Source organism: Canis lupus, chromosome 26 (assembly GCF_003254725.2).
Source record: "Canis lupus dingo isolate Sandy chromosome 26, ASM325472v2, whole genome shotgun sequence".
Lineage (NCBI taxonomy): Eukaryota > Metazoa > Chordata > Mammalia > Carnivora > Canidae > Canis > Canis lupus.
In genome coordinates, this window is record NC_064268.1 from 9,101,696 (window position 1) to 9,128,205 (window position 26,510).

General features: G+C 47.8%; 1 protein-coding gene and 1 long non-coding RNA gene across 18 annotated transcripts in view; one reads left to right on the forward strand and one right to left on the reverse strand.

The window, feature by feature from the left end:
* The window catches only part of CUX2 (cut like homeobox 2), a 283,331-nt gene that overhangs the window by 57,905 nt on the left and 198,916 nt on the right, over positions 1-26,510 (forward strand). The window contains exon 1 of one of the 17 annotated variants that reach the window (XM_025473954.3): positions 19,328-19,536. The exons of 15 other annotated variants lie outside the window; for them this stretch is intronic. The gene's annotated coding sequence lies outside the window, so the exon portion shown is untranslated. Of the gene's footprint in view, positions 1-19,327; positions 19,537-26,510 lie in introns of those variants that run through there. One more of the 17 variants, XM_035706707.2, reaches the window with a different exon arrangement.
* Positions 10,151-11,365, reverse strand: LOC112676551 (uncharacterized). The gene is made up of 3 exons (XR_003146587.2): positions 11,307-11,365; positions 10,999-11,143; positions 10,151-10,416 (listed from the first exon to the last, which is right to left on the reverse strand). It is a non-coding gene; the product is annotated as an uncharacterized LOC112676551 (long non-coding RNA).

Genomic DNA, 26,510 nt, shown 5'->3' on the forward strand with positions numbered 1-26,510 from the left:
GAAGGGAGTTGTTCTGATCATTTTATTTATCCATTCAGCAAACATTTGAGCCCACAGTGTGTTCCAGGCTCTTTGTTGACCCGGGATGAAGCCATTACTGAGAGAGATACAGTTGCTGCCCACACAGAGCACACATTCTGGTGAGAGGCTGAGGCAGGCAGTTTAGAAGAAATTACAGAGTATATGAAGTGCTGTGAGGAAGCTCTGAGGAAAAAATAGCAAGAATACCTAATTTAGATTGTGGTTCAGGGAGGTCTCTGTGAGTGAAGAGAAATGGAAATTGGCCACTAGGCAGGGGTGAAGGCCTAGAGGCCAGTGGGCTGGGGGAGCCAAGAAGGGTCAGGTGGCAGATGAGAGGATGACAAGGGGAGAGAGAGAGGTAGAAGGGAGACTGGAAAGGTAAACAGGGCCTTAGTTAGGTAGAGGAAGGACTTTGGGTTTTATCTGCAGTGCCATAGGGAGCCCTGGAAAGGTTTTGAGCAAAGGAGTGGCTTAAGTTTTACCTTAGGAAAGGTCACTCTGAGGAGAAGGGGCTGTAGGAATGGTAGACCACTGCGGGGTCTCCTGCAGCCATGCAGTGAGTGGTGATGGGGATATGGGCCAGGGACACAGCATGGAGTGGGGTGAAGGAGATGGGCTCTCCAATTCTGGTCCATGGCCAGGTTACTAAGGAAGAGGACATGGTACTTTGGGCCAGCTGGGGCCCTCGGCCAGCCTGAGGAGGCTGGTAGCTCATGGTGGTCTGGTCCCATGAGAGTGGAAGCATTCTTTGTGACAAAACACTGTCCTATATGTTGGCTGGTCCTCCAGACTTTTCCTCAAACTGGAAGAGCTAGGAACAGGGTGATACAGAGGTTGCAGACTTGGGCTATGGAGTCAGATGTGAGGGCTTCCAATCTCAGCACTGCCTTTTATAAGCTCGTGACTTCAAACAGACTGCTCTTTGCACATATAAGCAAGTGACAATAAACCTCAATATGGAACTTTCCAGAAGGACTCATAAGAAATTGCCAACAGTGATTGCCCTTGGCAGGGAGACTTGGTATAGGAGGGAGATTGACTTTGTCCTTTATACCCTCTTGTAGCCTCTGAACTTTTGCCACAGGCAACTATTACCTGGTCAAAATTATCCATGGCATTTGTGATATACTGTGACATTCACCAGGGTGGACCTGCAGTGGCATTTAGAGCAAGGACTGGTGTTAGTATCCTTGATTACAGATGAAGGTCAGAGAGGTACAGTCACTTGCCTACAATCACACAGTTGTACTTGTGGGCTCTGGCCCCTCTTGGGCCCGACCCTTTTCTCTTCCCAGTTCAGCTTGTCTTTCATGTCAGTGTTGGTTGAGGTTGTGAATTTGGTAGGACTTGGAGGAGCTGGACTTTCCCGGCATGAGTAGCGATTTCTCATTCCCCAGTGCTCTGCTCCAAGAACCATTGATTAGGTGGCTTTATTTATTAGTTAATCTTTGTACATCCCTCAGTGCCGCTGTTCTTGTACCTGCATTGTCTGTCTTTTGGGGTGGGGCAGAAGAGCCTGCATGCATACCTATGTGTGTGTCTACAGGCCTGAGAGATTCCGTGTGGCTTTGGGATGTGGAGGAGGATGCCTCACTTCCCAGCTGCCTTTTATGCCCAGCAGATTCTCACAAACATCTTAATCTAGGCATTGCAGAGTAATTGCTTGCTAATGGATCTCAGTAGAAAGAGCCATCTGACCTAGTGCCAGAAGGCCTAGGGTCTAGTTCTGGCACATCCACGTGCTTGCTGTGTGACCTTGAGCAAGCAAGTTCTCAGTACCTCAGTTACTCATCTGTAAAGTGGGAGTGATGTTAATATCATCTCCTTCTTGCTTTGAGTAGGTGGGGTACACTCCCACCCCAGGACCTTTGCACTTGCTGTTCTCTTTTTTCTCACTTGTCACCATAGCTTGCTACTTCACTTGTTTCATCATTACTCAAAAGTTAACCTTCTCAGGGATGCCTTCTCTGGCCACTCTACCCAAAATTTCACAATACACTCACACACACACACACACACACACACACACACACTTAAACACACATCATTCCTTCTCCCTCTTATTTTCCCTGCCATGTATTTTTTTTCTTCCTTAGCACTTAACATGATTGATCATAGTGTATCTTTTAACCATTTAACTTCTTTACTAATTTCTCTCACCAAAATATCAGCTCCAGCAGGATGGAGATATTTGTTTCTTTTGCTTACTGCTGTCTTCCTAGCATCTAAAATGGGGCTTGGCACATAGTAGGTGCTCAGCAAAAACTGTTGAAAGAATGAGGTAAATCAATGGAAGGAATTTAGAACAGTACCTGGTACATAACAAGACTCAATAAATGTGATTTATTCTTACTAATATTACTGCTGAGCTTTACTGAGCCTCAGTTTCCTACCCATAAAATGAAGGTGGTGTTGATGATAGCTATCATAGAGTTGTTGTGAACTTTTAGTGATATGGATATTGAATTTAAGCTCAATATGAGCTCCCAACGTAGTAATTCTTTAATAAAAAGCTATTGTAGTTATAAGTACAAAATGAATAATGAAGGCTCCCTGGTTATGGCAGCACTTCTAGGAAGTGGAGTTAGTGTCTGGGACCCAGAGATCAGCCCTCACCATCCTGTCACTTGCCCGATCAGCTACTACAGTTTTGGGAGTTGGGGAGCACTATCCTCTGGTTTGCCTTCACCTGCTACCTACTCAATGTCCACTCAAGGTTTGCAAACATCCCCTGATTCCAGCTTTCTCAAGGGGTACTTTTCCAAGCAAAATTTACTTGATTTTGTTTTTTAAAAAGTGTGGAGATTGTTTTTTAAGAAGGGAAAGACCAATTGATATTTAATTTTCGAGCATTGCTTCTGTGCATTGCTATTTGGATAAAAGCCAGACCTGAGTAGCACAATGTGTAATTTTTGTAAATCCAAAAGGCAGAGCCCACCTTGGCCAGGGGAATAAGATTTGTTCATTGGACTAAGCCCAAATCCTGAACCCCAAGAATGGAGGAGGAATCTGCATCCAGGACTCTTAGTTGGAGGCAGCAGAAATGGACTCAGCCTTCCACCAAGACTCATGTAAGAAGGGACTTCTCTACCAACAAGAAGGAGCTTCTGATGCTGGCTAGCCAGAAAAGCATGACAGATGTTCATAACAGTTGGGAGGGAGTAGGATGGGGTGGGACGGGGATCCTCAGCTGAAAATAAGGGATGGTTGCTAGATGCATTGAGAATTGGTGCTGGGGCATTGGTCATCCACTCTGTGGCCTGAGGCAGGGGTAAAAGCAGATTAGCAGATGCTGTCACAGTCCCCTGGGACTTTTCAGTGCTCTGTCAAGCTTCCACCTGCTGATGATTCATCTCTGTGCCCTGGGGGTTTTTGTCTAAAGCCACAAGACTACTTTGCCTGAGAGTGGGGCTAGCCAGAAGTGCTGGAACATAACCCCTGGGAGTTGCTCTCCATCTCAGGTATTGGTGAATAAATACCTCAGCTCCCTCACCCCTGAGTGGAATAGTTCCTAGGTCTCTTTTGCACTTTTTTTTAGGTGGTGGAGATTATAGGCGATTTTTGTGTTTTTGCTTTCTTAAGGAGGTTTTTAGGTTTTCAGCATTGGGACTGTATTATTTTGTACTTTGAAATTGACCTGCCGCAGAGAGCACCAGTATCCCCAAAAAGGTTTGGGGTGGGGGTAGGTGAGGATAGCACAGAGTTTGGTAGCATCTCTGTTTTTGCTCACACTGTGCACAGAGCAGTTCAGCCTTCTGCACTGAGCTCAGGAGAAGGGGAAAAGTGGAAATCACACTGTATCGTTTAAGGCAAAACTAAAGGGGTTGGAATCAGTCCAATAAAAGGCTGATAGCCTGACTTGGTTTGCATTTAGGGAGTTTTCTGGATTTGAAACTTCAGTGGAAAAAGGTGTTTAAATTAGCTCATTATCTCTTGAACATCCACTGTATGACAAATATTGTGCTAGATACTTTTTGGGGAGAAATGAGTGAGACCAAGTTTTCAGAGTCTTTTTTTTTTAAGATTTTATTTATTTATTCGTGAGAGACACAGAGACAGAGAGAGAGAGGCAGAGACACAGGCAGAGGGAGAAGCAGGCTCCATGCAGGGATCCCGACATGGGACTCGATCCTGAGTCTCCAGGATCACACCCCGGGTTGAAGGCGGCACTAAGCCGCTGAGCCACCCGGGTTGCCCCAAGTTTTCAGAGTATTGAGAGAACCCACAAGCAGCCGAGAGCAGAGTGGACAGGGGTGGCAGGTGGCCTAGGGGAAATTGAAGCCCAGGGCATGGGAGCAGAGGAAAGACAGATTAGATCAGCTGAGGAGCCTGGGAGAAAGGACAGAACACTGATACAAGCCTTGAAAGCTGGAAGGCTTAACAGGCTGACAGACGGAGAAGTGTACAGCGTGGACGAGGGCCCAGAGTAGGAAGGTCAGAGCCCAGCCTGGGATGCGCCAAACAGGCCAGCTTGGCTCATGTATGGAAGGGAGATGGGGAGTTAGGCTGGGAGAATGCAGGGTTCTGAATGTCAGGAGGGGATGCTGGGTAGCTTGGTGGGCCATAGGTGACCATAGAAGGTGTTTGAGCAGGAGAGTGAGATGTTTGGAGCTATACTTAAAAGATTCTTTTTATCACAAGATTTCTCAGCCACCACACTATTGACATTTTGGATCATTTGGTTGTGGGAGTTGTCCTGCGTATTATAGGATGTTTAGCAGCATCCTCGGTTTCTACCCACTGCCTCCCTCCTAAATGTGACAACCAGAAATATCTCTGTATATTGCCAAACGACCCTTGGGGGGTCAGAGTACCCCAGCGGAAAACCACTGTGTCAAATTGAGTGGGAGCAGGAAGTCCAGCCAGGAGCAGTCAGCATGCTGGTGAACAGTGATGCAGCCCAGAAGTAGGGCAGGAATGGAGAAGGAGGACACAGGTGCTTGAGGCCTTTGAGACAGGACTAGAAGGCCAAGGATTAGAAGGTTAAGGAGACCGTGGCAGAGATAAATGTTAAAGCCATGTCTTCCATGGGCCAGGGTCCAAGGTTCAGGACCTAATGGGTCCATGACGTTAGGGGCAAATGGAAAAGGAAGAACACGTTGGGAGGAGAGGGCTGGGGGAACCCAGAGCCCATGCATCTTGGGGTGTTGCTGGGCCTTGATACAAGATGAGTTCTTAGTGAGGGGGGAGGGTGGTATTGTTGAATGAATGAATGAATGAATGAATGAATGAGGCACTTTATAAAAAGGACTGAAATTCAGGAGGGAGCTAAAAGACTGTTATCTATGCCATCTAGTGAGTCCCTACTAGGTGCACACGGATGGGCCCTAGTCACCTCCGTGGCCTCTGATCTCATGGAAATTATAACCCAAATGAGGAGGGGATGCTGAACAAGTAAATACATAGATAATAAATACATGATTATAGGTGGTACTCAGTGCCAAGGAAGGGAAGCAAGAAGGAGTTTGTGTGTTGGGAGCCAAGGATGGGAGAGGCCCAGCAATTGGTCAGGGGCTGCCATTAACGGGGTGGCCCACATTTGGCCCAAGAACCTGCTCATTCAAGGTCGCTTTGGTGGGAACAGAGTGACCAGCCACCTATGGCACAGGAGAACAGTGAGAGCAGACCAGACAACTGGGTGATTTCCTCAAGTACGAGGAATAACCAGAGCAAGCTTTGAGGAGCTGAGAACAGAAAGCTGAGTAGAAGTTTGCAGGGGCAAGTGTAAGGGAACAGCATATGCAAAGGCATCGTAGTTGTGCTTGATAGAGACCAGGGTTTGTGGGGAGATAGAGCTTGACCCATTTCCTTAAACCTTATAAATAAGGATGATTTTCCCTCCTGGCCTCCAACAATGAGGACCTTAATTGGTGGGTTGATGTGTTGGATGGTGTCTGGGGTTCTCAGAACCCTGATTTTCTCCTCCCTTTTTCTCCTGTTTCTACTCAGTCTATTTTCAAGGGAGCAGGTGGAGGGGCCCACAGATGCCCCCTGCCCCCGTACACCTTAGCAGTTGGCAACCTGTGGATATTTTGAGAGTGTGATTTTTTTAGTTCCTTCAATGCACTGCTGGAGAGAGCAAACTTAACTTTTTCCTTTTTTTATAAGACCAATTTAAAAAAAATTTTTTTTCCCAGAGGAGGCCATTGGCTATTTCAGAAATAGTAAACAGGAGTCAGCGCCAGGGCATAAGTGGTCGGTTTTAATTAGAACATTAAAGTATTTTAACGCTTACACTTTATATTTTTGCGAACTTGATTATATAGCATTTTAAATACCTGTGAACGTTTTAAGGACTCTTGGCGATACATTATTTGCAATTTCACAGGAAACTTCTATTTTAAAAGCAAAGCGGTGTGCAAGTGGCTGTGGAGGCTTGGCAGCAGCAGCTACACTGTATAATGAGGAACCACGTGACGGGGGGTTGGCAGACAGCGGCCTGCCGTCACCCAGGCTTCCTGGTGACCCTGTTCTGGAGAGGCTCCTGCTGGGTGCAAGGGATTTGTGGAAGTCTCAGGGTTCAGCTCGGGTTTCCAAGGCCTGAGGATTCTCTACCCCCAGAATGCATCACAAGGGTATTCCTTGGTCTCTCACCCTCTCTCTGCCACTTGGGGCAACTATTCTCCACCCAGAATCCAAAGGAGGCTTCTTAAAACATAATCAATCTTGTCACTCATTTGCTAAGAAGCTTTCAGAGGAAAGTCAAGACTCACATCAGAGTCTCCAGGCTATGGGTGGTCGACTCTGCTGACCTAGCCCCATCTTCTCTTGTTGTCCCTCATGTCACCACAGCCCAGCCACTCATGCCTTCTCCTTATCCTTTTATACTCTGAATGTTATTGTGCCTCTGCTATGTGCCACACATTGTTCTGGACACTGGTGATGTAGCAGTGAACAGGCCAGCAGAATTCCCTGCCTTTGTGGAGCTGCCCTGCTAGTCAAAAGAGACAGGTAGCAAAGAGACAGATGAATCCCGTGTGTGAGAGGGGGGAGGGGTGCTGGTTTTGATGGGGGCCAGTGATTAGGACAGGATTAAGAGGACATCTAAAGGCTTAAATTGAAATGAGAGAGCCAGCCAGTGGTGTGCTAGAGTTGCCTTGTGCGGGACCATGAGAGCTTATTGCCCCCATCTGTTCCCAGCAACTTGTTCAGTGATGTCTGGCTGGTTGCTCGGATTCTGCCATGGTGGGAGTGTTTACACCATGGAAATGGCAGATGCTACAAACTAGGACTTTTTCCCCAGAGAGCTGCTTGTTAAGCATTTACCAGCACACATGTGGAACAGGTCATACAGAAAGCCTGGGAGGGGTTCCAGTCATTCCCTGGGGGGGAATGTGTTTAGAAGACTTGAGGAACATCACGAATGGGACTAAGTGAGTGATAGGGAATGTGAAAGAAGACAAAGCCAGAGAGTTCCTTAAATGTTTTGGAGTTCTGAAATAGTCTAAGCTTGTTTGCATGCCAGGACCTTTGCACCTGCTATTCCTCTACCGTGGATGTTCTTCCCATGGCTGGTTAATTCAGTTCCAGTCTCCTCCCAGAGAAGCCTTCTCTGACCATTTTTGCTGATGCACAATGGGAATCTTCTGGTTCCCTTCCCAATACTCGTTTCAATTTGTAATTGGATATTGAGTTGTTGATTTAGAGTCTGTCTCCCCCATTGCAATGTAAACTCAATGTCTTCTTGCTCCCTGCTGTCTTCCCACCTTCCAGTAAGGATCCAGCCTGATTCTAGTTGCATAATCTCTAGGTCCCTTATACTTAACCTGGAAGCAACACAGAAGCAAATGGAGGCCTCTCTAATAATGGGCACAGTAATTGTCCCCCAGCTGCCAACCCCTGTCAGTGAGAAAGAACAAGCTCTCTGCTCCTGTTGAAGATTTGGGAAACATTGGAGGTTGAATATTCCTATGATATCATGGCTGGCATTTTTATTGTCATGAGAGTAATAGGTGTCAGGAGTTCAGGACTTAAGATGAAGTTTATTTCATGATGGAGAAAGTACCCAACCTACTGGCATCTGGGACCATGTGGCCAAAGGTGCATTGAGGAGAGAAACATTTTGATCACAGGGAATAGATTTGACTGACCTGATGATTTCATTTTATAATGATGAGACCCTAGAACATTGATTGAGGTGATCAGCACTTAGGTCTTTCATAGTTAATGAGGAACTGTTCAATTTATATTGGAAACAGTCACTTCCCCGGGGCCCTTAATGAGGTGTGTGGTAATGGGAGGGGAAGGCTGTCACTATCGCAGAGGTGGGTGTGGACCAGAGAGGAAGATGGCTCCTTGTTCAGGCCATCAAGTCACCTGCCTCTGTTGTTGAGGGTTTAGATTCTGTCTCTGCTCTTCCCAGCTGTAGGCTCTTTGGCAGGTTGGTTAGCCTCTTATAATTCAGTTTTCCCTCCTGTAAAAAGGGCCAATGGTGCAGTTGTCTTAGGGAGTAGTTCATGGCATAAGAGGATTTAAAGAGTTGTATCAAATCTCAAAAGGTTTCAGAACCTGGTCAACACTCAAGAAGTATTACTGTTATTGGAGCTATCAGGTAATGGTGTTGGCGCTTCCAAAGCCTGTGAAATGGGAACATGGTAGGCTTGTTCCAGTATAACAAGGACCTTCCTAAAGAAGATGCCCTGAATAAAAAGTTGATACAGAATTTTCTGGTTCTTCATCTTGAGGCAGAGCAGGTTTAACCAGAAGGTAATGTACCCAAGTGCTTAGCACTTGACCCAGCTTGTGGGAGCGGTTACTAATTTTATCATTAATCCGTGAACTTTTCTATTTCTGTGTGTATTGCTATGAGTGGACTTTGCTAGTTATTGCTGCTCAGTTATTCAGTTTTGTGTTACAGGAGAGGGCAGGGGTCTTTGCCTCATTTGCTGCTCTATCCTTGGTGCCCAGAACAACACCTGCACATAGTAAGTCATAGTAAGTGTTCAATAAATATTTGTCAAATGAATGAAATTATATGCCTGTAGGGGTTTAAAACTGAAAGACTGTATCCCAGAGAAATGGAAACTTAAACTCACCCAAAAACCTGCACGTGTTTGCAGCAGCATTATTCATAATAGTCCTAAAATAGCAACCCAGCTGGTCTTCAGCAGGTCAGTGGTTAAGCAAACTAGCACATCCATACCATGGAACAAAACTCAGCAATTAAAAGGAATGAACTGTCGATAAACTAACAACTTGGATGAGTCTTGAAGGAATTCTGCTGAGTGAAAAAAGCTAGTCCCCCAAAAGATGACATACTAGATGATTCCATTTATATAGCATTCTTGAGAGGACCAAGAGAAATGGAGAACAGATTAGGGATGGGAACAGGGAGGGAAGTAGGTATGGTTATAAAAGCACAACATAAGGGACCCTCATGGTGACGGAAACGTTCTGTATCTCAGCTGTATCAATGTCAGTATCCCGGTTGTGGCTGACTGTGTACCACAGTTTTGTAAGTTATCCCCATAGGGGCAAGGGGATGAAAGGTACAGGAGAGTTCCTCATTCTTTGTTATGACTGCATGTGAGTTTACAATGATCTAACAATAAAATGTTCAATTTTTAAAAAGGATGAAAAGTATTTCATTAAATATTAGAAATGCAATGGACTAAAAAAAAAAAAAAAAAGAAGTGCAATGGACTTCAGCCCTACTATGTGAAACGTTAACTCCGATCTTTTCAACAGCTGCACAAAGGAAACAGGGAAACAGGCTCAGAGAGTTAAGGGACTTGTCTGAAGACACCCACCTGGCAGATGGCGGAGATGGGACTCAAACCTCGGAGTGTCTGGCCCCAAACCCTGAGTTCTTTCCTCTAGACTTGCAGCTCTGAGTCTCTCTGGTTTAGATGCTGAGCAGAGCCAAGTTCACCTCCCTTGTGTGTCGTCTTATGATGTCTGACCATGTAGCCAGACACCATAGCTTCTTAAGTGACTGGCAACTTTGTAGGGAAGAGATAGCCAAGGATCTGCCTGGGTTGCCTGCCTGACTGCTCTTGAATGACCTGCTGACCTCAGGACTCACAGTTCTGTCCCAAGCCCTCCTTCTTTGCCTTATGTATGGATGTCAAATGTGTAGTATTGGTGTTTTGTGCCCATTTTACAGTTGGGAGGATTAAAGCACAGGACAGAAAAGGAACTGGGGGTTGTTTCGAGTGGAACAAGCGTGGTCCTCTCCAGCTCTAACACTCTAGGGTGGTGATCGTAGTTCCTTTGATTTGTCTTGCACAGTTGCTGTTCCCAGCACATCTTCCGCCCTGTGATGTGGTGGCCACTGGCACAGATGCCAAATCTAGGCAAAGCCTGGCAAGTGCTGAGATCAAGTGTTTGCCTTCAGATTACCAGACTTTGGCCCAGGACAAGTGTTTTCTCTTCTCCAAGCCTCACTTTTATCACCTAAGAAGGGGGTAATAATGAAGATTTAAAAAGAAAACAGAGAACACTTTGTAGGGAATAGCAGTCACTGGCAGTGCCTGAGGTCTAATTGGGAACTCTATCTACCCTGAGGCCCAGAGCTCTGACTAGAGAATGCTGAGAGAAGCAAAGCCTCCCTCCCCAGATGATCTTCCCTGACATGGCTCCTCACCTGAGTTCTCCTTAGCTATTGTTGAGCAGGATAGCACTGCTGTGATGGGGGCCACCCAAAGGATCTGGGAGGTTTCCTGCCTCAGGCGGCATTTAAACTGAGAGCTGAAAGGTGATTAGGTGTTGCCAGCTGAGTGAGAGGAAGGGGAAGGAAGGGCATTCCAGGGAAAGGGAACAACAGATGCAAAGGTTCAGGGGTCAGAAGGTTCAGGTCCTTTGTGGAAGCTGAAACCAGGGCATCAATGCTTGAGCATTAAATAGGCCCAAAGCAGCACCCAGTCATTCTGGAGGGATCCCAGGGGGCTCATGGCCAGGTCAAGAATTTAGACTTCATCTTGAGGGCTAAGGGGAGCCAAGGAGAGTTGAACAGAGGGGTGATACAGCTAGACATACACTTCAGTAAAGTGGCTTTGGCTTCTGTGTGGAGTGGAGAGGAGCAGAGAGAATCTCCAAACGGAGGCTGGGAGGCCAGCACGGAGGCTGCTGCAGCATCTTGGTGAGAAGTCACAGGGACTGGAGCAGTGCTGTGGGAGTGGACCTGGGGAGAAGTGCACCAATTCAGGACATCTGTCTATATCAAATGACAGAGCTCAGCAAGTGGCCCAAAGAAGGAGCATCCTGGATGAACTGGATTTCTGACTTGCATTCTAGGCCAGACCACTTAGAGGAGGCCCCTTTACCTCTCTATTCCACAGTCTCACCTGTAAAATTGGGAGTAATTTCCATCTCCCCATCTTTTGGCATCTTTGGTCTCTGGGAGGGTCAGATGAAATGTGCCTGGAGCTATTATTGCCTCACAGTGAGCAACAAAAATCCCAAATCCCAAACCCCACCCAGAGACTGTGACCATCCCCAGGGGGCAAGGTCCTTGGTGTTAAAGACACAACTCCCTTATTTTGTCCAGTGGTTTTCTAAATGTGCCATAACCTGATCAGCTTAATATAGATATACCAACTCTTGCCTTGCTTTTCTTATTTTAATGGTAAAGACTGGCTTTGGGCTCTCATCTCTCTTCCTGCTTATCTGAGGAGATGTGCTGAGAAACAGTACCATCACCAAATAGCAGATTACACCGCAAGCACAAACCAGCGTTTATGGAGCACCGACTGTGTGACAACATCTTCCTGTGTGATCCCTCTTTCTCTTTCTTCTGGACTAAGAAGTGGTGGAGTCCAACAGACTGAAGTTCTGTGTCTGTCTGTGCCACATCCTAGCTGACTCCAGCAACTCCCAGCCTCAGTTTGCCCATCTGTATAAGGGGTCAATCTAGACTCACCTCAAAAGGTACCTGAAGAAGATAGTGAGCCCACTCCCGACAGGAACCAGGTGGCTGGGCATGGTGCCTGGTACAGAGAATGGCCTCTGAAGAGGCAGCTGGCAATAAATAACCTGTGAGGCTAGCCTTGTTCCTGTTCACGGAGGGAAGTGAGATTTACAGCCCCAAAGCTGCCATAATGGATATCCCAACTCAGCCATGCCCTTTCAAGGAAGACCTGGAGAAAACCCAGTGGGGGTCATCACTGGCAACTCCAAATGTGACTGGATGGCCTATGCTTCTCCCTGTGTAGCCCCCTGAGAAATTAGATGGGACCATTGAGGGGTGTGGGTTGGTTGGACCCTGGTTGCCCAGCCAAGAGGGCCCATTGTTATTTTCACCCCAGCCAGTCTGGAACCTTTCAGAAGTCTGAACAATGGTCGCCTGTGGTTCTGTGCATGTTTTATAGAATAGCACTATAGTAGTTTCCTAGGGCTGCCATGACAAAGTACCATCAGTTGGGGGCTTAAAAGAATACAGAAATGTATTCTTTCACAATTCTGGAGGCCAGAAGGTTGAAATCAACGTGTCAGGAGGGCCACTCTCCTCCTTAGGGCTGTCGGGGAGGATCCTGCCTTGCCCCTTCCAGCTCCTGGTGGCTGCTGGCAATCCTTTGAAGTTCCTAGGTTTGTGGTTGCATCACTCTAATCTCTGCCTCCGTTGTCATGTGGCTGTCTTCTATCTGTGTCTGTCCTCTTTTTCACTGTATTTTGGGCTCACCCTAACCCAGCATGACCTCATCTTCATTAATTAAATTTGCAAAGACCCTTTTTCCCAGTAAGGTCACAGTGTGAGGTTCCAGGTGGACATGAATTCTGGGGGGGATGCTATTCTTCCCAGTTCGAACTTCTTTAGAAAATGTCAAGAGTATCCTTTTCACTCTGAGCTTCATATGGAGTTCTGAGGGGGAAGTGAGAAAAAGGTAGGGGGATGATGCCCCCGGCCGTGGCCAGAAAGTCTTAGTCCTAAATGTGAAGCTGACTACAATGCTGACCCCTGAAGTCTTTGCTGCCATTGATCTGGTGAATCAGGAAGAGGTGAAGAGGCTTCTGAGTAGGACTGTGCTGAGGCCTGGGGCCCTTTTGCTTCCTTGGTCTTTGACAACTTGTTCTTACCTGAGCCACAATTTCCACTCTGAAAATTGGAGATAATAACAGCACCTTCCTTACCAGTTGACCATGAAGACATCACATGTGATTTTAATGCTAGAGAGTGTCAAGCCCCATGTCTTATTGTTTGAACAGAGAATCTGGGACTGGGAAGATGGCCATGACCATCTTCTTGCCTGGTGGACCTAGAATCGGGGCTGGTAGTGCAGCTCTAAGAATAGTGCACCCTCCTGTCAGATCCAGCCCTAATCTTTGCCAGCACTTGCCTGGGAGGATCTGAATCCTTTAACAGTAGAATTAATGAGTATGAATCTAGAAGTGAATCTTCTCAGTGACCCTGTGAGGCAGAGACTGCTGCAAGTCCCCTTTTATAGATAAGGAAACTGAGGCTTGGACAAATTTGACAGAGAGAGAGAGAGAGAGAAAGAGCTGGTGGTGGCTATTTCTTCTAAAGCTGCTAGCAATCCTCAGAGTTGGGGGCATATTTTTTCCTAGAGTCTTTACAGTTTTCGGCCCAAGTTACCTGCCCAAGGCTACCCAGGTGAAAGGTGGTGGAGCTGAGATTCAAGTACAGGTACATTCAGGTCCACTTCTCTGATTCCCTTCCCTTGCCTTAGGCCCCTCCATGCCTCAGTTTCCCCATTTCTAAAATGATGTGTCCTCCAGGCTCCCAACTTAGAGGACCCCAGCTCGGCAGAACTGTGTGAAGTCCGAGGCCTGAAGGGTTACATAAACCCTCATGCCCAGGCGGGTGTCTCAGCTTCCCTGTCTCCTGTCCCTCACACTACAGCGACTTGAGATTTTTACACAGACAGGAACTGTGTGTGTGGAGCAAATGTGTGTGTGTGTGTGTGTGTGTGTGTGTGTGTGTTTGCAACAAATATTTTATAATAGACAAGCCTCGTCTGCCACTTCTAAAAGTAGTGGGAAAAAAAAAAAAAAAAAAAAACACTTTGAGAAAGTAAAAATAACCCCGGAGCCCGAGTCACTGAAGTCATTGAACTCAGCCAGAACTGCCTGCTCTAACTGTGGCTGCTTGGGCACGCTGAGGGGCAGTGGGTCAGGGACAGAAATTTGGGGCTGGCCACCTGGGATTTCAGGGGAAAAGTCCCAGTGCTTAGTTTGCAGGTGAAATGACTGTCCATCCAACTTTTTTTTTTTAAGCATTAGAGAAATGTCTCCCTGAAAAGCTGTGTCTTCTTTCTCTTTTAAAAGTGACTTGACAATTGATAATTTTGCCCTAGTGATGGGCACCTCAGAGCTTTTATTTCTTGGAGGCCAAACATTGATGTTGTGTGAAATGGGAGCTTGGTGGAGCCTTTGTGCAGATCTCAAGCTTCCTGAAAAATTTATTTACTGTGACTGTGATCCGCAGGAGTGAATTGATGTTTATCTATAGTCGTTTACGCCAGCAAGGAGGGGAAAAATGCATAAGTGCACTTTCCTTGGAGGTCTTGCGAGGCTGTTTAAATAAGTATCTAATAGTGAACTTTCAATAGCAGACAGGCAGCTTGATGGACAGGGTATAGTGTATTATTAACCATAAGCAGGCTTAATCTTTCCCCCATGTTTTAGAAGAAGCTTTATAACCTTCTGGCCAAGGAATTCATGAGAACCAGGTATTTGAAGCTAAGCAAAATTATCCTGGCCATTCTAGTGGCAGAATCGATAATTCCAAGAGCCGCATGAAACACGGGAAGCAGAGGCTGTGGCTGGGTCTTGAGTGAGCAGCTCCGGCTACCTCCCTGTGGCCAGAAGGTCAGGAGAAGTTTACAGGGACCTGGAGCTGGCAGGGGGGAGGCAAGGGTCATGCCAAGGGCCTGGCTTTCCTGCCAGGTAAGTACCTTTGGTTGCCTCCAGGTTGGAGGATCTTGGGGACAGGGAACAAGGACATGTGTCACCTGCCGGGCCCTGGTTACAACAGTGCCCAGTTGTTTGGTGGCACTCACGATTTTAAGCAAAAGAAAGGATTTACATGATTGTCTAATGAATGTCTGTTTTGCCCCTCTGTACAGAAATTTTGTGCGGTTTGGAATGCATCTTGTTTAACTAGGAGGGCTTTCTTGATCTCTGGAAGATGGTGAACTCTTCTTTGTTATAAATTCCTCTCCTAGTCCCCTCCTTGGCCCTCATCACCCTCAGGAGTCTGTCTTTCCCCCATTAGCTGGTCAGCCACCAGAGCACAGGACTCCTCCCGGCCCTGAACATTACCTGGAGTTTCTTAAAGGCTCAGCCACTGTTTGTTGAATGATTAGCGTGGGTTTTGCTGAGGAGGAAAGAATTGTGGTTAAGAGCATGAAGGTCAGATAACCTTGGGATCAAATTCTGGTCTGTTGCCTGCTGTGTGTCTTCAGATGAGTGCCTTACTCTCTCTGGGTCTTTGTTTCCTGGTCTGTAAGAAGGGATAATAGGAGAGATGACTTTACCATTTTAAATCTGTTTCCTGTTTGTAAAATAAGCATAACAATGCTACTTCTGAAGGGTCTACTTAGGAGTGAGAGAATGCTACCAGAGGAGCCAGCATAAGGTCCCGGTCAGTATAAAGCTGATGTTGTCCAGTATGAATGGCTGTTACTATTATTAATGTTTTATTAATATTAGTATTGTTATATCATCACTACTTTCGCTCTTCAGACTGGAGAGAACTCACAGCCTCCATTTGGCAGCTTTGAGCACTGTTGTCTTCTTTCAAGGTCTCAAAGCCATAATGGGGGGCCTGCTGAGACCTATGCAGAGTCAGGGGATGCTGGTCTAAAGTGATGGGCACTGGAGGTGGCCTCGAATGAGCCCCCCATAAACTGTGGCAGCTCTCTGCTCAGTGCTGGAGCTATGATCTGACTCCAGAGCTCAGGCTTGGAGTCCCTACCCCTCCCTACCCTGTCCTCCAGCAAGGGTGCAGGGGCTAGGAAGTTTTATGTCACCCAGCACAAGATAGAGTTGGCAGCAAGTCCTGGGGAGGAGGCTCATGAATGAGTGACAACCCCTGGATTATCCGAGCCACTGAGCACGCTCCCCCATGTGTGCCCCCCCTCCACCAACTCTCCAGTGTGGAAAATCAGGAGATGCCTGGCCCTCAGAGAGTTATGATCACCCAAGGCTGGTTAGCGTTCCCGTGGCTGCCCAGAGGGTACAAAGTAGAGCCTTTCGGGGTGGGTATGGGGGGGTGGGACTATGGTCTTAAGTTCCCTACTTGCTCAGGCCAAGTCTCATTGTCCTGAGCTGCTCTCTTCCACTCTGGCCTTTCTTCCTGCTCTCCAGAAACTAGTTAGGTTTACCCAATTTATTGTCATAAGGCTCCTCACAGCTGGAGCAGAGCAGAATGCCAGGCATCATGTTGAGTGTTCCCTGTGTGGGATTTCAGAAATTTTTATTACTTCTACCCATTTTCCAGGTGAGGGAATTGAGGCTCAGAAGGGTGAAGTCCCTTGCCAAGGCCCCATGGCGTGCTCATCATCCGTCCTTCTTCTCTGATGATTTAAGTCCCAGTTCTCAGTTGAGCTGCATTTCCAACTTTGATCTTCTCTTCGGAAGGCAAGGCCAGCTCAGCTGTTGAGCTGGTTTGTGAGTGGAGCTGGAATTGTCCAGGAGACTCAGCCGCAGGAAATGAGGGGCAGCAAAGGTCTTGCCTCTAGAGAGTGAGCTTCTTTCCTCAAGATAAAGTATCAAGTCCTTAAAGTAGGGTACCATTGGGCAGAGCATGGTACCCCTGGGATCCTGTACTCAGAATCTTTCCTGTCTCCCTTTCAGAGTCCCAAATGTCTTTAAAAGCCTACACAGCCTGCCTCATGCTAACCTTGTCCTGACCACTGCTGACAGAGCTCCAGGGAAATGATGGGGGAAGTGGGGAGCAACACAGGACTCAGACCCATGTTGTTCTGGGCTGAATGTGAGAGTCTCAGATACTCACATGCCTGTCTTGGGGGGATGTCCCCCTGCTTCCTGTGTCATCTCGGAGGGACCCTTCCCCCCACTGCTCACATGCTGATCCCCAAACCCTCTACCTTCAGACTGGAGCATGAGGAGTTGGGGAGGAAGCAGAGGCATCTGGATTTTCCTTTTGTCTTGATTTATGAGAAACAAACTAATATGAGAGCTTACAGCAAGGCACCAGGCTGCAAGGGGAGCTTAAAAATTATATTCATCACAGCAGTAATCACTAATACACAATGTGTCTACTCTGGGCCAGATCTGCAGAGCCCCTAGTTAAATAAGATGGGACTCCTACTCTCAAGAGGGTCACCAGGGAGAGAAGACCCCTCCCCCATGACAGCATATAAGATGGAAGTTTTCACAGGGTACACACTGTATGGGTTCATGGAAAGCCAGGAGTTTGGAAGGAGCAGCACAGAAACTATTTGCAGCAGGTCTGAAAAAATGAGTTTGCCAGGCAGGGAATTAGAGTAGCCATTCTACACCAAGGAACAGCATCAGACACAGGGAACAGCTTGGGCACTGGCACAGAGGTTGAGAACCAGGGGCAATTGAGGACTGGCGGGTTATTTAATTGGGATCCAGGTAAGCTTGAAGCAGGTGGTGGGTTTCAGATCGGGCCTCCTGGGACACTGGATCAGATTTGGGCTTTTCCTGGAGGCTCAGGGTGAGGTTTTTGAGGGGTTGATTCTAAGACCTACAGGAAGCCATGGACAAGTTTGAGCACAGGATCCATTACCTTTTGCAAAAAGCCTCCAGGCTGCTGTGGGGAGGAGGGATCATTGGGTAAGACCCATCAGGGAGTTGAGGAGGGGCTCCTACCATCATCTAGGCCTGCGTTAAGGGGGAGTGGGCCTGGCAGTGGCACAGGGGCTGCCCAGGAGAAGGCCAATGTAGGGATGTTTCAAAGGGAGATTCAAAGAGGCCCTGGAGGGAGGCTGTTACGAGCCATCTGCTGACATTTCTCTTTCCCACCCTGCAGTTTTACGCTTGGGATCTATGGAGCCTCAATTGGTAATGGAGTGATGTGGAAACAGCTGGAAACGGCTGGAGGGGGCTGCAGTGCCAGCACCAGGGCAGAGTATAGAAGAGCTGGGAGCTGATGTGTCATCTCTTTAGCAAGGACTTAGTTAGGTTCCTTTCTTAGTTTCTCTGTGCTACTCGAGAGGAAGAAGACCGTGATCCATGCCTTCTCCAGCATAAGCTATTCGTTCACTTATATACTCAACATCCACCCATTGGGCTTATGCTGTGCCCAGTGTGGGGAGACCTGGCGAGCATGGCATGCAGCTCCCTACTCTTGGGGAGCCCCTGGTCATAGCAACTGAAGACGGACGGCAGACAGGTAGGTGGAAGCAGCCTGCGAAGAGCTGTCCCCTAAGTGGAGACTCCAGGGACCTGTGGGCACGGGGTGGGGGTGGGGGTGGGGGTGGGGGGTGGGGGGGAGGTGCTTAACAAAACCTGGGAGGCTGAGGATGCTTCCAGGAGGGGGCTGCCTGCATTGTAGCTCAGTGAAGGCAGGAACTGGTCTTCCCCCTTCAGTATGGGATCCCTAGGTCCCCAACAAAATGAGATGAAGTGACTGGGAAACTGGGACCTGAAGAAGAACCAGGCACAGCTCTGGGGAAGAGACAGGAAGATGTGTTCCAGGAGGAGGGAACAGCAGGGCAAAGACTCAGAGGTGGGCTTTGCAGAAGTCATCTGTTCAAAGTACCTGGGGCCTCAGGGGTGAGCATAGTGGGGCAAGAGCTGAGAATGGAGCCTAGATTTTGGGGTCTGGGCCTCCAAGCTTGTAAAAATAGCTCACTTTCCCCCCAGACTAGCATTGTGGTTTCCCTTCTTCCTTAAGTCTTCACAAAACCTAGAAATCAGATTGGGTCACTACCAGGAGGTGTGAGCTGAGACTTGAGTTGCAGGCAAGTTTGCAGGTAGGGCCAGTTGTGGGATGGTGGTGGAGAACAGCGCCCCAGTTCACACCGAGCCTCTTGTTTATCCAAGGTTAGACCCGCCATTTGAAAGCTGCCTTTCTCATGTGTGACGCTCACATTGGAGGGCAGGATTAGGTCTGCAGAGGTCCTGACTGGAGTGAGAGAGAGTTCTTCAGGGGAAGTTTGGGGGTATCTCTTTGCTTTATGCAGTGGTCATCCCTGGGATCCCATGAGCATGGTGTAAATCAGATCCAGGTGGCCGGCAGGTCCCTAGGTCAGCACCCATCGTGCAGGGTGAACTGAGGGCTTCAGGTGTGAGGCCTGAGACTCTGTATCCCCTCACCACCCAGGGCGGCCTGTGAGTGGCCCAGCAGGCGAAGTACCGTCTGGCTGGATGGAGAGCCAAAGAGGTAATGCTAATGTCTTTTAAAATTAGAATGAAAATGTTTATTGCAGAGAGCAGAACCTGCGTCAGCGCAGAGTCCTGTGGGAAGGGGACTGCTTTATCGCAGCCTTTCGGTTTTATTTTTGCACATTCGCTTTTTATTTGCTGGTGGTACTGCCTGACAGGCCCTTAGAGTGGGCTCAGCTGGCAGGCCAGGGCTGGAAGGACAGCATCGCGGCCTGTGTGTGGACAGTCCTGCCCAGGGTGAGTGCCAGGGCCTGCTTTCAGTTGGGAGACCTTGGGGGTGTGAGAGGAAGAGGCTGTGACTTTATGTGTGTGTGTCCATGTGTCTCTGTGTGTGCATCTAGCCTTGTGTGTGGCTCCTTGGGTCTTTTTCTCTGTGTGAATTGTGGCTCTTGGGGGGCTGTCCACACACAAGAAGACCAAGTGTGGATCATTGTGCGTGTATGTTCTTGAGGTGTGTGTGTGTGTGTGTGTGTTTCTGTGTGTGTTGGGAAGTGGCCATGGGTGTGGCTGGGCATGGCTGGGTATAGGTCCGGGCGTGTTTCTCTGGGACTCTCCATGTCTTTTTTTGTACGTGGATGTATGTGAGCATCTTAGGGAAGCACATGAGTTGTGTAATCATGGGCCCATATGCCCATGTGTATGTGAGAGTGCACGTGAGCATGAGGGAAGTGCATGTACATGTGAGTATGTGAGAATGCATTTGAACATGTGGGCATGTATAGGAGAGTGTATCACATGGGAGAGCATGTTGTGTGAGAGTGTGTTCTGTGCATGTGCACAATGCATGTGAGAACATGTTGTATATGAGCAATATCATCTGTGTGTGAGCTAGGCTATGTGTGAGTATACACATGTGAGAGCTTGTCGTGTGTGAGCACACATTGCATGTGAGAGTGCGAACTGTGCTGTGTATGAGTGCACATGTATGAGAGAATGTATGAGAGTGTGTGTAATGAGCGTGTTGCATGTGAGAGCATGTATGGTGCCCTCCTGTCCTCTCACATATGGAGCCCCCAGCAGAGCTATCCTTGGGTCAGAGCGTGTCAGGAACCTCCCTGGTTTCAGAGCACAGCGTTGCAGCATTGGTGACAGGCAACTAGGCTCCCCGCTGGCTCCAGCTTGGGTCGGAGACTCAGGAAACCAGATGTCTCTGAGGATTGTGCCATTTTTAACCCACTCTGCTCCGGCTGATATTTTGACAAGCTTTACCTCTGTAGCTTGGGCCACACAAGCCATGGGTGCTTTGTTTGTGGAGGGGGTGATGCTTTCTAAATATAAAGTTATTGTGTGGTACAGAATGTGCTTTTTCAAGGCACACCTATACCTAACAATGGTAGCTCTTGCTAGACAGTTGCTGATCTGACCCCAGGGCAGGCTGGTGCCCTGGGCTTGGTTCCCCTGAGCTGGGTGGCAGGGGCTCTGGCCACAGTCCTGTAGGTAGTCAGGGCTCCCCAAGATGGCCACACTGCAGCAGCCCTGAACCCTCCCACCCATGTGGTGCAACCAGCCACAGTCATTTCTGTAGAGCAGAAAATCCATGTCCTGCAGGGAACCTGGTAACTGTTGGGCTTTTCTGTAGGGCCAGGTGAACCTCTTTTCAACCCCTGTCCCCATCTGGCTCACCTCCCCATCATTGGGATTTGTCTTTTGTGGAATCACCCTCTGCAAGAGGAGGTGGCTGGTGTGGAGGAGTCAGATTTTGTGGAGTAGAAACCAGATGCCATGCAAAATTTAACGCAATCAGGAACCAGTTCTGAAGGCAGATCCGAAGCCTGGCTTCATATGCTGTGGGGCCATGAGCATGTTGTTCAGCTTCTCTGAGCTTCAGTCTTGTCTGCAAAATGGGCAGTATGATGGGGCAGCCTCAGGGCTCTCTCTCATTTGTTACCTCAGATCCTTTCTTGAACATGGGAGATTCTGTGGCCTGAACAGCCCAGGTTCAGTGTGTCTTACCTGTGTGTGATTGTAGACAAGTCATTTTGTCTGTGCCTCAGTTTTCTTATATGTAAAATTGGGCTAATTATAGTACCTACTGCATGGGATGTTGTGAGGGTTAAATCCCTTACCTTACATAAAAGGTTAGAGTGAGTGCTATAGAGCATGAGCTATTGTTATTTCTGGAATGCCTGAATCCAGATTAAAACATCCCGTCAGCACACAATATCATCTTTTTTTTTTTTTTTTTTTTTTTTTTAACACAACTTGTAACCTACTCTTTCTGCAGCCTTGCCTACTCTGTTGTCAGGCAGCTGCTGTGTGCCAGGCACCCAGCTGGGAGTGCCAGGGGGAACGTGGCATGGGTTCTAGGGTGAGTGTCCTGCGTGGGTGGGCTGAGTCACATGCTATGCTCATCTTTCCTCCAGTGATTTGGCAAGTAGGTGCAGACTTGGGTTAAGTCACTCTGGGCAGTAGCCAGGGGCAGGAGCCAGCCGGCAAGAGAGCCACCTGGCAGTTCTCCCTGCCAGGGTAGATCCAGCAGGCTGTAGGCACCCAAAACTGTTTTGTGCACTTGTCAGAAGGCAACTGGCATTTGAGCATCAGTGGCAGACAGCAGAGGGAGAGCCTCATATGGAAGGGAATTTCCACTGAGCCTGGCCCTACATGGTGCCCTGAGCTCACCTGCTTCAAACCATGTCAGACACACTGAAGATGAAATACCCAGTCTTGTTGGGCGGAGTCCTTCACATGGGCAAGGACATGTGCTAAAACACTTTGTATGCATTATCACATCTAGCTTTTGTTGAAACCCCTTGAAGTTGGTCCTGCTTATTTCTACACTAATGAAGGAGAAAGCTGTGGTTTGGAGATGTTTTGGAATCTTCCAGATCTGAGTAGAAATCTTGCTTCCTCCACTTTCTGAGTGACTTTGGGCCAGTTACTCAACCTCTCTGAGCTTCCAGTTCCCCATTGCTTTGAGTGGTAGCAAGGAGGCAATGAAACAGTATAGCTAAAACGTTTAGCCTGGCATCTGGTATGGTAAGTGATTCCTTTTAAAAGGCTGTTGTAATTCTATTTTATCTTTTTGCAAAGGAACATTCCTTGCCAGTATACCAGAGATAATGACAAGATTGAACTTTGATGCCTTGGTGTCTGTGGGGCAGGGTAGGGGATTATTTTAAGGAGTTTAAAACTTATTATTATTATTATTATTATTATTATTATTATTATTATTAACAGATAAGTTTGTGAGTTTCCTGCGTAGTGGAGATGCTACTCTTATCTTCAGGTTTTTATTGATTTGTGGGGGTGGAGCCTCTTCTATTTCATGGAAGAGAAACTCTGCTGGGTTTTTGCCCCTGTGCCCAGTCCTATCACCAGACTCATTCAGACACTTGGAACAAAAGGTCTGCTGTGTAGTAGTTGTTCAACAACATTTGTTGGATGAGCGGATGGACTGTGTTGAGCTTACTGTAGCTAAGGGGGAGATTGGATTCAGGCACAGTCTGGTGGCTTCCCACGGAAGGAGGGGGCCTGATCTGGACATCTCTCCTCTAGCAGTGAACACTTGGCAGATCTGTGGGTGCCTGGAACATCTAGGGTTAATCACTTCACTGTGATTGTGATGGCCAGAGGTAGAGGGACTGGCAGAAAACTGAGACATTATCCCACAATTCCAAGACTAGGGGATTGGTTTGAGGTATTGAATGTGACCTCTACAGATGGGGTGCACTGACTCTTGGGGAGGGGGACGTCATTCATTGATTCATTGAGTATTTCTGTGCTCAGTGCCAGGATGCCTGGAGATACCTTGTGGGACCAAATAAAAGGGAAGAACTGATGCATGAATCTTGAATAGACTTTTCCCTGAAAAGGGACTGTGTCACAGTGAGGGAGAATTGGGCACTCTCTATTATAATGGATAGTATTCTTGTGGTTGTATGTGAGAGAAATCCACCTGGCAACAGCTTAAACAAAAAAGGATTTTTATTGGCTCACATGATGTGAAAGTTTCAAGTCACTAGCTTCAGGTATGGTTGTATCCAGCTGCTCAAATGATGTTATGTCATCCTGCTCATCTCCTGGTTCAGCTTTCCTCCATGTGGGTGCAATTTGTTCTCAGCCAAGGTTTTTTCCTGGCAGCCATGTTTCATCAGTGTGGCACCTCCCAGGAAAAGAAAGCACCTCTTTCCCAGTAGCTCTAGCAAAAGCCCTAGGATCCATTGTACTTGGTCTACCCTAGGTCCATGCACTTGCCCAAGCTGTTCTGACCACCATGAGTGTCCTCCTCTCTTTCACCTATCTCAAACCTACCTGCCCTTGAAATCCTGCTTGAGCTCCATAGCTGTCACCTTTTCTTTTTGCCTCTATTGTCTTTTTTATTGTATCCCTTTCTTAGGACAACTTTTTTCCTGCTTTGTATCTAATTGAGCTGTGTCCTACCTGCATTGTGTTCATCATGTCAGGCCAGGGTCCCTAGCAGACCAGAGTTTCATTTCTTGCCTTTCTTTCCCCTCCTCCCCATACCTAATATAAAAGATATGATAGATGCCTAATAAGTGCTTGTCGATGGACTTGGGACATTAAGAAGTATTTAATTTAGAAGCCAAATCCCAAGATGGCTCATGGGGGTCGTGGGTCAACAGGGTCCAAAGGGAATCCCAGGAATTGTCTTGCTGAACCCATTCATTTATGGTTGGGTCCCAAAGCCTGGACCTCACCCAGACCAGTTGGGGAGGTGGGAAGGAGCCCAGTTCAGAGGCCAGGCTCTCCCAGATTCAAATCCCAACTCTGTGCACTCCGGCTGTGTGATATGGGGCAAGTTACTTCACCTTTCAGTGCTGCCAGTTCTTCATCTGTAAAATAAGATGATTCACACAATGCATTTAAGGAAAGGACCCAGTCCACAGTGAGTGCTCACTGACTTAACTGTTACCAGTACTGTTACTGTTACTACCACTGCCATGCTGTTTTCAGAGTCAGGATAGAAAGGGAGATTATAAACTCAATACCCACCTAACATGAGGGAACAGCAGCCCAGTGAGCTTCAAAGACACTCCAAGACTACAGAGCACTAAGTGTCAGAGGGGCCCCTGTCCCACTTACCTTAACTTCTACTTCAATACTTGCTCTTTACCTTGACTGTCCTTTTTGGGACCACCTGAGTTTGCAGCCTGCTGTGGCCCTCAGAGAACGTCAGTGCTTCTTTATAAGGAAGGAGCGGAGGCATGGGGGCCATATGGCTCATACAGAAAATGAATGGGAACCTCAGCCCTGGTGGCTTCTCTTGAAACACTCTGTTTCTCCTGGCCAGGCTTTCAATGCCATGTCTTGTGGCCTGCTGTCCTTTAAGTAGCTGCCTTTGGCCGGTCAGCCCTGTAAGCAGCTCATCACTGCCCCCAAAATAGACCTGAGAGCCCCACTGAGCACTGGGCAGGCCCCCCACAGAGAAGGGCCTACTGCCCCCGCATGCTGCGCTGTGCCCTTCTGCATAAAGATGTGTCATCTGCTCTTCTCCCCGGGCAGTCTTATTCCTTTCCGCTGCCTCAGAAATATTTGGGGGTGATTAAAAGGAAATGTTCTTTTTAACTATAATGAAATGGGGTTTGGGGGTTTTGGAATAATCGGCTGTAGCCTTGGGGGCCGATGCTGGTTGATTGGATAACTGAGTTGATAGGCAACAAGTATTGATTTCTCTCCCCCTCTTCCCAGGAAGGTGACTCAGCAAAGGGGAGATGTTTTGAAATTCAGGAGAAGGCTGCTATGGGAAGCCAGAAAGCCGTGTGCCTGTGTGTGTACACACGTGTGTGCTCTGCTCTGTTTCTCCCTCTAGGGCCTCTTCCTCAGGACCTACAGGAAATGGGGCACACAGGCTCCCTGCTAAAAGAGCACTCAGCAGAAGAAGAGGAAGGGCTTTGGAGCCATGTAGATGGGCTGAAGTCTGCCTCTGCTGCCTACTGGCTAGGTGACCTTGCGCAAGTGGCTTGACCTCTTTGTTGACTCTGTTTTCTTGTCTGTGAAATGGAGAGAACAGTGATACCTGCTGTAGGGTGTTGTTCAGAAGATGGAGAGTTTCTCTTGGTGGTGATTAATGGCAGCTCCTATTACGGTGATGATACTAACAACTAATAGTTTGTATCATTTGCTGATAGAGCAGCAAGGTGCTATGGGAGCACCAGGGAGGAGGGGATGGATTTTGATGGAGCAAATCCTGGAAGGCTTCCAAGAACAGGGCCTTGAATGAGGACACTTCTGATGTGACAGAAAGGGGAAGGGGTGAATAACATCAGGAAGGAGAGGGGAGGGGGACAGGGAAGAGCAAGGATGTAGTAGAAGGGTCGTTGGAGCAAGTCAGGTGAAATGGGTAATGGATGAGCTCAGTTTATCACGTTTGTTCCTTTTGGAATTCAGAAGCAGTAATGACATGTAACACCTCCTCCTTCGGTGGAGCACTGATTATGTACCAGGCATTGTGCTAAGTGTTAACTTATACCATCTCATTGAATCTGCACCTTGTTTTCATTTTACAGATCAGGAAACTGAGGCCCTTTATAACATCTTGTGGTGCACTCAAACGTATAGCTTCTGGTGACAGTCACCCCATCCCTTAATCAAGGCCTGATGTGCCCTGACAGTCTTCTGTGCCCAAGCCTGCAGACTCCTTGCACAGCCCACCCACCAGATGTGGATTGGTCAAGTCCTTGGGCAACCTAAGTTTCTTCTCTGTGGGAACTTTATTGACATTTTATTGGGGCACATACATCTTTACTCAAGAGTCCCTGCCTAATTCAATCAGGCAAAGATGTCATGTAGACGTCGCTTACAATTCTTTTCTCCGTGTTCCCCACTGAGTTCTTTTGTTGCCTCCAGGAGTTCCAGGGAGCTGCGTGCTTCACCTTCAGCCTCATGTTGCAGCTGCCACCGTGTTTACTACATCTGCCCTGGCTCAGGGGAGTTTGGAGGACAGGGGCATCTGCCATGGCAGGCAGAAAGGTCTGGGATAGAACCTGTAATGCCTGAAATTAAAAATACACAAAGATGGAAAGCAAATAAATGATATTATACACAAAAATCCCTTTGTGCCAAACAGTGCCCAAGGCAGTAACAATGCAGATATGTCCCTGTCCTTGGGGAGGTCATCTAGGTAGCGCGGGGTCTACCTACTTCAAGGCCAAATTCAACTCCAAGGATTTTTGTCAGACAACACCCCTCCTACCAGATGCATTCGGTATAATGGAGAAGCCAGTGATTTTAGAAGGCTCCACTAGGTGAGA